The following is a 12549-nucleotide window of genomic DNA, read 5'->3' as shown; positions in this document are numbered from 1 at the left end:
GTTTTAAAAACAAAGTACAACTTGACAAAGTTATGTTTATATAATGAAAAAATAACTGATGGTAAACAAGAAATCACATTCAATCAAATGAATATGCAAATGTCTATTGATAAGATTGGAAAATATGCAACTATTGAAATGAGAACTTCTATTTCTGAAAAATTTGGAATTGGTATTACCAAAAATATATTTACTGCAGATATTAATCTACTTTCATGTCCAAAACAACTACATAGTATCATAGGCGATGGTAATTGCTTTTTTAGGGCAATATCTTATATCATGACAGGCAGTGAAAGCAGTTATGAAATTATAAGAGAAAAAGTTGTAAGACATATGTGTACCCATATTAATGATAAAATGGCTTCATATATGAATCAATCGGTCATAACATATCTAAATGAAAGTGGTATGAGTGATAATGCAACATGGGCAACGGATGCAGAAATAATTGGGTGTGCCTCATTCATGGGTATTGATATAAAAGTATATAGCAAATATGGTGAGGAATTAAAATGGCTGACTTACCCATGTAGTTTAACACTTACTCAGCTTAGTGAACATGCTATATTCCTTGACAATTCAACTGCAAATCACTTTAATGTTGTACTGTTGTAAAGAAATTTTTTTTGCAGAAAAATAGTTGTAAATCATCCTCTTAATAACTTTAAGATATATGATTTGTATAAATATTTTTGATTTACTTGTTTCTATATAACTGTTACTTACTATTAAAGGTTTGCTGACTGCAAAATACATATATATATATATATATATATATATATATATATATATATATATATATATATATATATATATATATATATATATATTGACAGTGCCAAAGTTCCTTGAATAATTTAAATTTATTTGCTTTAATTTCTAGGACCTAACAAATAAGTTATAATAATTTCTTTGTTAATATTTTCTTTCCGAGATATGAAATATAATAGGCGGTGTGAATAAGAATGAGCAATTACTTTTGCTATGTGTTTTAGGAGCAATTACTTTTACGTAAAGTGGAGCAATTACTCCGAAAACACATAGCAAAAGCAATTGCTCATTTTTATTCACAACGCCTAATGTAATAATCAATACTCCTAGCATTTGTGCCCATATTTAAGGTAAGATATGGGTTTTATCGCACTATTTTCCATAACAATTTAAATATCGTTTTTTCAAGGCTGTCAAGGGGAAAAAACTCATTTAATATTAAGTTTAAATTTAAAGTTTAAAACAAATTTATCACTATCGGGAATAGAATATAAGTTTTACAGATACGTGAGTACTTAATCCGTTTTAATTAAAATAGTAAAACAATTTTTACTTCCATTATGATTTTAATTCCTTATATTGAAATGTAGGAAATAAATTATTTTTAAAAAGTTGTTTGCTACTATATGTAACTTAAAGTTTTAGTTAACAATAAAATTATTATTAAAAGTTTAACTTTTAATAGCGCTATATAAACATAACGGTAAAAACATCTAAAGGGAGTAAAAATCTCATAAAGAGAGTAAAAATCTCATACGCGTTTTTTACTCCGCGGTAAAAATTTCATATCAGATTTTTACTGGGGAGTAAAAAAAAAGTGGGAGTAAAAATCTCATACTACACCGGCCGTGTATAAAGTTGGCCATGATTATATTTATGTCTTCATTAAAATTTATATCCTTTCAGTTTAACAATGATAATTGATATTTAAACGTTTCTAAATTTTTTTTGCTGAAAATACGTTTTCTTATAGTTTGACTTTTATTAGAGTTAGGAGTTGAAATGGCGTTGATTGTTAGAAAAATGGGAAAATGGTTTGATATATCTGATTTTATAATGCCTTTTTGCATGTCATTGTCATATACATATACATCTGTTGTTATCATATATCATATCTGATATGATATCATATATCATATCATATATCATGTCATATACATATACATCTGTTGTTATCATATCATATACATCTGTTGTTAAAATATTGTCTATTAGGGTGGCTGAGTTTTTTGTTATTCGAGTAGGCTGGTTGATAAGCGGTATTGCTCCTGATACAAATATTTCATCATAAAATCTTTTAATTTTTCTGTTTTCGCAATAGCGTAAGCAATCCATATATAAATCGCCAATTACAAAGTTTTTTTTCTTTTCTTTGTTACCTTTATGAAAAATATTTTGCTTTAAGTAAAAGCTTAAGTTTTCTGACGCACCATCAGGTGGCCTATAACAACAACTTAGAAGAATGCTTTTGCTTTTTAACTTTTCGCTTTTATTGTTTAAAATTTCAATTGTAACGATTTCTTTATCGTCATCAGAAACGCACAAATCATTCCTAATGTTATGTGCAATGTTTAGTTTTACGTAAATCAGAATTCCTCCACCGCGTTTATTCAATTTTCTTTCTAATAAAATTGCTTCAAAACCAGGAAATTAGAGTTATTAAGCTCATTTTGTGAACACCAAGTTTCCGTTAAACAAATAATATCAAAATAGTTTTTAGTTTCTTCTATAAAATGCCGAAGATTTTCAAAATTTTTGTTTATACTTCTTATATTTATGTGGACAATTCTGATTTTTTTGTTTTCATCGCCATTTTTAGAAAGAAATTCTTTTAACTCACTAGCATAATGATAAAAACAATCTATTTTTAAGTCATTAAAATAATTACTATCTGGATCTGTGTTTTCATCAGATCCAATGTGTTTGTTTCTAAAGTTGAAAATAAGTGATTCATAGTCATTCATTTTATATTTTTGTTGTTAGCATTTTTTGTGTACTAAGATTTAAAAGAATTTCTTATACTTCTGAGGCGCGCGTTACAAGTTTGGTATATATAACTTTAGCAAACTTACCCTCAGCTCGAAGTTCTTTTGCTTTCGTAAATAGAATTCGTCTTTTTTCGATTGTGTAATTGCTATAGTCTTCGTTTAGATATATTTTTTCGTTCCATAGTTTTCTTTTTTTATATTCATTTAAAACGATTTCTCTGTCTTTATAGTTAAGAAACTTCACCACGATAGTTCTTCTTCTTTTTCCAGGTTCGTTTTTCTTTCCAGTTCTGTGTGCTCTTTCAATTGCAATGTTGTTTTTAATTCCACTCGCTATCTTTCCACGTTTCTTCTTCTCTTTCGTCAAGGCCATCAAAACGAAGATTGTTGCGCCTACTCCTATCTTCTAATTCTGCTAATTTATCTTGAATAAATTTGGTGCACATTAGATTCTCGTTGTCTTTGTTACAACTATTGAGTTTTACTTTTAAGTCATTTGATTCCTTAACAACTTGTTCGTAATTTGCTGAAAATTCATTGCTTCAACTTGTTCGTAATTTGCTGAAAATTCATTGCTTTAGTAACTTCAGCGATTTCTCTCTTCAGTAAAGCATTTTCGTTTTTTAATTTTTCAATTTCGTTGTAGAATTTTTTTTCTAATTTATCAAATCTATCTTCAAAGATTTTTAGTAGAGTACTTTCATGACATTCCAAAAGTTCTTTTACAGTTATTAAAGATTTTGCCATTTTCGAATTATTTCAAAATATAAAAAACTTAATTAAGCAGCAATAATAAAACACGTCTTATCTCGTTGAAAGCGTGCGCGAAAAGTAATAAATATCGAGTAATAAATATGAAGTGGCTAGTAGTCTGTTTAATAAATCCGTATTTGTGTAAAAATTCGTGATTTTTTCCTCGTAAAATGTTCTCTAAACTGCCTGTTTTTTTTTTTCCAGCCTCTATGGCTTCTTCAGAGTATTGCCTGATTGGAAAAATGGACGTTTCAATAATGGCTCAGGCAAGAAATAAAACTTTATGAAGGGTAACAGGCATTTAATATCATTTATATTGTTCAATGTATAGATCCCGGGTCTCTCTTGCGTATGTTTCGAATTTATTCAAACTGATTCTACGATCCGAGTTTATGCATTCTACAATAATTCCGAAGCGCTTTATTGATTCTAAGCGCACTTCTATTATCTCAGTCAACTTCGCAGCATTTCTAAAAGATTTACGTTCACATTTTCCATCATTTGTTTTACCAGTTTGCTGTTTGGGTGCATCAATTAAAAAACCCAATTCATGTCTAAACCTTTCCCGGATTTTTTTTTCGTGCCACCTTTTTTTCGTTTTCATTTCCACTTGCTTACCATGTTTTAATTTCTAAGCGGTATTAAATGTGAAGAACACTTTCAAAAGTTCTATTTCAGTCATAAACAGGTGATAAACCAAAGAAAAGATATTCTTTGTTTATTTCATTTCCTTTGTCTTCTGTAACTTTGTGGTAAGAAGGATAAAGATTGGAATTTAAACTTCCAGCTTGCTCACGAACTCGTTGGTACTGTTGATTGGAGAGATTAGCATCCACTATTAGAACGAGCACTTATTCCGCCGATAATGCTGGTTGCTTTTGCAATGACTCCAGTGTCTTTTTTAAAGTTGTTCGTTGATTCGGAGATGCAACTAAAAGTTCTTTATCAATTGAAGCTGGATCTCTTTTTTCTTGTTTCATTTTCGTGGTCATACTTAGCTCTTGGCTACTTGACTCCAGGAGATGATGCAATTATTACGTTTGAACTTTAAGACCACAAGCCCAAAAAAGTTTTATTGGCAGGCCAGGTCCGATTGTAATGCCATTCTGCTGAGAAGTACGTGGTACATTTTGCAATATAGGATCAATAAATATAATATTTTTATTTATACAAGAAGATTAGGTGTCCAGTAAGCGCTGCCGATGTCTATTTTTGTCCACTTCATCTCAAGCGTTTGATAAAAAATTCTAATTTTATTTTTTATTCACTTTAAAACAGCTTCAGATTTTCCAACATCTCCTATTTCTTCAAGAATATATCCCATCTATGCATCAAACTTCAAAATTTTCAGGGATCACACCCATATATCAAAAAGAGCTATTCGGGATATCGAAGGAGCCACTCTATAAAATTTATTAAATACAATTAGTAGTATAATTAAATATAAATATAGTCATAGTTCGCAAATATTTGCAGAATGTTTTTTTTTTGTTTAATAACTCAAAGGTATGAGGTTTAATTTGCATATAATCATGCAATGATATTCGTTAATATTACATGTTAAAAGTTACACAGAAGTTGTAAAATAACTTTATGATTTAACAAAATATTATTCACTTTTTAAAAGAATTCTACAAGTCAGTAAAAGATTTTCATTAAAAGCTGAAAACATTAACGATAAGAGACGATTATAACAATCCTTTTTACGAAATAAAATAACTTAAAATAAAGTAAATAAATATCCCAGTGGGCATGCAACGTCCACACGGCGTCCCGCGAACGTCCCAAGGGCGTCTGGACGTCTTATGGACGTTCTACGGACGCCGCGCGGACGATGCATGAACACTAGGATGTAAATAAATCAAAAGAATAAAAAGGGCTAATAATCAAAGGAAAACTTTTAAAGCTAAGAAAAGAATTTAGCGTTTGCATAAAGCTTATTTGCACAAATGTTATAAAGAACAAATACAAAACTTTCGACTTTTCTAACTTTCTGATATAAAACAAAGTTTTTAAAACCCTGGTTACAATGTTGAGGCAGAAAATATCGATACATTTTAAAAGGAAACAATTGCTTAACATTTTGGTTTCTTTATCTGAAAGAATGTAATGTACCTAAATTGCATCAGCTTAAATTGTTTCTACTCATGAAAACTTAACAGGCGTAAAATCATAAACTTCGATATTTTAACGTATCAGTGTAAAAGATACATGAAAATATTTTTGCAAAGTATTTTAAGATTATTATGTAGAAAGTATGTTTAAAATTTATTTGTTTTTAGACTTCTGATTGTTACAGCAACAACAATTTCAATATTTTCTAAACTATTACAAGTCTTAGTTTCGTTAACAAGGGTTTTAGGGCTGTAACTTAATACCCTCAATTTTTATTTTGAACGATAAACAGAAAATAAAAGATTCCCATTAAAAGCAAGAAAAACAAACAAACAACAACAAAAAGACTTTTTTTTTATAGTTAACAAAAGAGTCTATTTCTATAATATAATATACATACATACATACATACATACATACATACATACATACATACATACATACATACATACATACATACATACATACATACATACATACATACATACATACATACATACATACATACATACATACATACATACATACATACATACATATATACATACATACATACATACATACATACATACATACATACATACATACATACATACATACATACATATACATATATATATATATATATATATATATATATATATATATATATATATATATATATATATATATATATATATATATAGGAAGAGCATAAAAATATTTTCTCAGCAGGCGCATTATTGCTGATCTAATGATGAAAATTTTGCCAGCAATAGAATCCTAACTAAGGGCATAGCTTTAAGGAAAAATGAATGCAACTGTACAGTGCTCAATTATTGAAAACATTCCGAAAGGTTTATATGGTAACACCGTGATTTCTATTATAATTAGCTTACTTATATTGGTATGTAAAATTTTGTTAATTTATGGGATACTTAAATAATAAAAAAGGAGGTAACTTAATATATGTGGTTAGAAGCAGCAGAATCTCTAGGATGTATACTTAGTCTATTCACAACTTTATTGAAAGTATATCAAAAAAGTAAAAATTTTGAATAGAACTTGACAATGAACGATTGCTTCATCATTCCGTTGTCGATGTTTTCCGATGGAATTTTAACTTTTTACTTTCTGTAATAATGTGCTGATTATAATCAACTTTTGATATATTTTAGACTTTTATCTCTATTGTTTAATTAGCAGTATCCAGCATTTTGCAAACTTCAGGAACTTTCACGAATGTTTTTTCAGAAAACATCAAAAATATTGAATAAAATCTTAAGAAATAATTCGTTGATCTATTTAAGTTTATAATAAAAATTCTGTTTCTATTTGTCGTTGATTAAAAGTTATTCAAAATCGATCATTCTCCTAATTGAGTGTAAAATATAAATTCGCTTGTATTTAATTTTCTTCAAATCAAGATCTTCAAAATCTTCAAACAGAAATTGCAATTTTCAAAACGGTTGTCAAATATTCAAACCAGCTAACATTTTAGCTGGTTTGTTTTAAAAACTGTTTTTCCTGATTTTTAATAACTGTTTTTAAATATCCATACCAGCTAATTTTAATTTTTTAATTTTTGTTTTTTCTAACTAAACAATGTTTACATAGGGATAAGTTTAAAGTAAAATTGTTTGTATAAGTTTAAAATTATTACTTTTTTCTAAAGCAATCACTGATGTTAGTGAGACGACCCCCTTCCTTAAAACTTGAAAATTAGAACTTTATAGGACATATTCAAATATAAAAATAATATGACCCTAATTTAATGTTATAACTCCAACAAAGCATGCATTCCCAGCTACGTATTCAATCTTTATATTTCAAATAAAATACTGAAAGACTTAAATGTTTTAACAAAAATTTCTTCTTGATCTGTCTTGAAAACAGAGCTGTGGAGTCGGTAAGCTGCCGTTCCGACTCCGACTCCGACTCCTTGATTTAATCATGGACCGACTCCGACTCCGACTCCCGACTCCGACTCCGACTCCGACTCCTTTATAAGTAACCAATTTGTAACAACAAATAGTTGTTTGTTTTACTACAGTTATTTGTTTGTAACAACAAATAACTGTAGTAAAATGTTAACATTGGCTATTTCATCACTATGATACAAATAATCCAACCACTTAGTGCTTTAAACAATATTTATAAGAAAACAATTTCTGAACAAACAACTTTTCTGAACTCTTGTTATGCAATAAACTCTTATGCAGTCGCTAATAACATTATGAATTTGTCAAAATCATGTTTGAAATATTGTCAGTTGGACAGAAAGAACTTGTTCTTCTTTAAGTTCATATTTTTTAAGAATCTTTTCTACTAAGACCTGTAGAAATTCGCTGGTGTGATTGTAACTGGTGTCTTGGTAACTGCTTCATTTTTTTCAAAAAAGAATTAAACATTGATTGCAAAATAGTTCACTCTGTTAAGAAACACAAAGCGTCCCTTGAGACATTCATTAAGTTCTTCTTTTTGTTTAACAGCTTCTTCAATCACTAATTTTCTTATATTCTCTCTCTCTAGAGAAACAAAGTTAATTGAATACTTACAGTCTTTCTGTTTGTGGAGCAACTCTTTGGTGCTTGGTGGTGGCACGCCTAGCTTTCTACTAAGAATATGTAGCACAGTGCCAGACAATTTAAGTCGGGACGTCAGGTTAGAATTATTTTGTTCTATCTCCCATTTAAAACGTTGAAAGAAAGTTTTTGATATTTTTCTATAAGTAAAAATTATTTAAAATTTTACTATTACTTTTTTAAGAAATAATAACTTATTCTTTAAATAATTTATATTTAAAGAAACTAGGGGAAAGGTGCCTATGATGGCATACTTAACTTTAACGTTTCTCTGAGTCATTACCTGAAAACTTAAAAAATAATTTTTGACATGGGTGTATTCCCTATGATGCTCCTATGATGGCACACTTTAAAGAAATTAGACTAACAAGAATTTTTTTTGTTTTTGTTAATGGAAACACAACTTATCAAAAAATCAAAATTAAAAATAAATATTTGGTCTATAAGCATAGTTCACATATAAATTTTTGTCTACTTCTCTTTATGCTTGCAGATAAACAATGACACTAAGGTCCGCATTTTTGACAACAAATCCATGGTTCTTTAGAGCAAGACAGAGAATAAAGTTCATAACAATACAAAAATGCTGTATCAGGTTCGAAATTTATTTTATTATTACTTCTTTTAATCTCCTCACTGCAGAACTTTTCTTCAACAGTTGTCTTTCTTTTTGTTTTTCTAACAAATTTTTCCTTTTTCTTTGTTATCTTTTTCTTTTGCCTTATCTTTTAATTCTTGGATATCCGGTGTGGTATTCAGAGGTCCAGTTTTTCCACGTTTTCAATTCAATTTTAGAGGGTGCTAAAGGCACCGGACACAACTTTTGTATACTAGATCTTATCCTTTCGTTGAAACAGAAGATCCAATTCATATGGAAGCTTCTGATAGGGGAGATCTCATTTCCAAATGTGTTGGTTTCTCAAACTTTTGTATTTCATTTTTGTTCTTAGCCTGATCACCTTTTATGCGCAAAATTTATTTCAGGGATTTTTTTCAACTCATTTTGCAGACTTTCCTATGATGGTAACTCCTCGGTATGCCATCATAGGATAGAGTCACCATATTTATTAAAACAAGCTATGTCTACCTTATTCTAAACATAGCATTAAAAGAAGTATTCTAATAAATGTACAAAGCCTGCAGATGAAATGCATGAAAATTTCACTTCTGTATGATGTATAATAAAATCGTAATCCTAAATATATGAGAGCATTAAAACTACAACACCACAAGCGAAAATTTATGTTTGTTGATTACAAAAGCATTATTTACGACAGAAGGACGAGTTTTCACCAGAAGTAATGAATTACTAATATACACGTGTTGGTCTAATCACTTATACACCAAAACCAATATTTATGGAAATATGACCAGTATGCCATCATAGGCGCTATGCCATCATAGGCACCTTTCCCCTACTTAGAAAAAAATTTCAAAAAAAAAAATTATTTTAAAAGTAATCATTACTTAGTAAAATTAACAATTCATTTTCTCCCAACGTTTAAAATTGGAGATAGAACAAAATAATTCTAACCTGACGGGGAGTTAGGGGATCATGAAGTTATATAGTTTAAGGGAAGGTAGAGGAGAGCGCAAAGGAGGTGATATATGATTCTCAGTGATAAGCAGCGAAATACCCTATTGCTTATCACTGTTTTAAAGGCCTAAAAATAACATGTCAAACTCCTTGTCCTCCAGTTGTTGCAAACTACAATTCCCATTGTGTCTGGATATCCTACAGCTTTCAGAGCATCCTGGGACTTGTAGTTTTGTAACATCTATAAAATCTTTATGAAAGTTATGAAACTTTGAAAGATTTTTTTTAAACCGGAGCCGGAGTCGGTACAATTTTTCCGACTCCGACTCCACAGCCCTGCTTGAAAACAATTACTTGCCCAAAATATTTATATTTGAACTTACGTAAAATAGAAATATTTAAAAATCTCCTAAGTAATCATCGCCCGGTTAGCTCAGTCGGTAGAGCATCAGACTTTTAATCTGAGGGTCGCGGGTTCGAGTCCCTCATCGGGCGTCTGTCTTTTTCCCCTCACGAAGGATGGAAGTCATGAAGGAAGTGCAAATCATAAAGGTTATCATTTAAAAACTTGAGGATATTAATATTATTTATTCAAAAACGAAAAACGCTTATGATGATTGCAATGTCTTGGTGAAAATCTTCCGCAAAAAGTTGAAGGTGAAAGAAGAAATTTATTTCTCTACATATCTGGGAATAATTGCTTTATAAAAAACACAACGGTTGCATTTATTTAAAATGCAAAAACTATAAACTGTGTGTTGGAACTGCAAAAATACGCGAAGGAAGTGTTTTACATGAGACAATACGAGGCCACTTTGGTGATTCCAAAACAGAAGATTTTAGCCATTTGGAAGCGTTGGAAAAAATGAGACTGAAAGCCTGTAACTACACAAATTCCATTACGCCAGATTTACATGGAAATGGTTCAAGACTGTCCCGAAAATGTTAAAAGTTCTTTATCCTAGCTTTTAGCGTTAACTAAAACTATCTTGTAAAAATCAATATCTAATAAAGTTTTTAAATTAAATTTAATTAAAAAAAGAAAGGATTTTGTAATTCGATCCAAACTTTTTCGGTTGTAAAAGTAATAAAAAATAAGAAACTTTCTTGTATTAGACCATTTGCTTGATTTCATATATATATAAAAAAAAAACGTATGCATTAATTTTTTATAATTTATTAAGGTTTCAAACAGCTATATGTTATTTAGTCTATTTACGTGTTGCTGCCTTTTTTTAAAGAGATAAAATAACACGGTTTTTCCAAAAAGATTTCCATTGCTTATGTACCTTTAAAACCACGGTCAAAAACATTGTTTATTTACATCAACTATGATCAAAAAATTTTGGGTGTTGTTATGTTACCTATATAAATCTCTATTTTGTTACCATTTCGTTTTTGGCTTATAAGAAGCGGTGATTGAAGATTTAAGTAAGCATGATTTAATTTAATTTTTGTTATAAACTTTAGCTGTTTTTTTTTTTTAAATATTTTATTTCTCTTAAACTTTTACCGCCAAATATATTGTTAACAGTGAGAATTAACTGCCTAATCACTTCGATCATAAAAAAAACAAAAACAAAATAAAAAAACAGAGAGAAAAATGAAATATTTCAAAGTAAGCATGTTTAAGAAATCGTTACAGTTTTGAGGTAACTACCTTTAAACCAATTTAACTTTAGGCTGCAGATAGATTTCAGTCGTTGTATATTTTAAATACTCAAAGAACTGTGCTTACAAAAAATGATTTGTTGATGTTTATCAAAAAAATCTTCAGCGGACAGTTTTATTTACAACTCCTGTAAATGTTGCAAACATATCAATTAACCATAAGAATGCACGATCCCTTAATCATAACATGATGAGTAGGGTTAATTGGGGTAAAGTGGGACACTTTTAAAACTTCAGCTGTTTGCTCAATACCCACAGAAATGTACATGAAAACTTTAACTAACATACTGTTTGCCAGTACAGACGCTCTCTGGCGAAGGAAATTAAAACAGTTCTGTGTTAAAGCAAATTATATGTGCTGCACAAAAAACATGGTAAAGAGCGGCACTTTTGGTAAAACCAGGACTTAAATTTTTGTAAACCGGGACATAGTTATAATCTTTCATATCACTTTATTATAGATAGACTTTATCGCAATCTTTATTAATTCTGAGTTAATTAACATAAAAATCCAAGAGTTACAAAAATGCAATTTGTCTATTTAGTCAGGTTACATACTTCATGCTTTGCACACTCATCATCCCACATGATTCAACATATGATTTATGCATCTAAACAGGACACATGATACAAAGAAAATCTCAGATTTTTATTATCATACAGAGTATTACACCGTTTATTATACAGATTAATATACATCAGTACCCACAAGGAGTGTTATTACCAGCATCAACAGGTTTATTAAATGAATGTGTTTTTTCTTCTTAAGAAGTTTTAAGTAACACTTGCTCCAATTAAAGCAAATTGATATTTTCAATTCTTATTGCTTTTCTTACAATTCACCACCTGTGTTTTCTGAAAGTTGCTTCTTTTAGCCGATTTTTTAGGGAGATTGTTGTTGACAAGAAATTCTCGTCACTTGTTAGTCTATTTGATGGCATAGCTTATCGCTAACGTATGGATTTTCTCTCTCTAACTGGAAGTGAAGAAATAGTGGAAAGGGTTTCATCTTGCGCAATAGTTGCTTACACGTTGATGACCAATAGAGAAGGAAGTAGTGAAGATGAGCTGGTATCGAAAATATCCGCAGAAAAAACCAGATCAACCGTTACCACCAATGATAACCGATTGAGTAGTTGGGAGTGGT

The 12549-nt window shown here is 29.7% G+C and overlaps 1 non-coding gene and 1 pseudogene across 1 annotated transcript; one reads left to right on the top strand and one right to left on the bottom strand.

Moving 5' to 3' along the window:
- Window positions 1-1676: 1676 nt before the first annotated feature.
- On the bottom strand, window positions 1677-3509 carry LOC149882674 (uncharacterized; annotated as a pseudogene).
- A 6644-nt stretch (window positions 3510-10153) lies between these two features.
- Trnak-uuu (transfer RNA lysine (anticodon UUU)) lies at window positions 10154-10226 on the top strand. The gene has a single exon. It is a non-coding gene; the product is annotated as a tRNA-Lys (tRNA).
- Window positions 10227-12549: the final 2323 nt, after the last annotated feature.

Source organism: Hydra viridissima, unplaced genomic scaffold (assembly GCF_058129835.1).
Source record: "Hydra viridissima isolate aposymbiotic clone 2 unplaced genomic scaffold, HvirCarnegie_v1 scaffold_10, whole genome shotgun sequence".
In the NCBI taxonomy this organism is placed as follows: Eukaryota; Metazoa; Cnidaria; class Hydrozoa; order Anthoathecata; family Hydridae; genus Hydra; species Hydra viridissima.
This window is presented reverse-complemented; position numbering and strand designations above follow the sequence as displayed.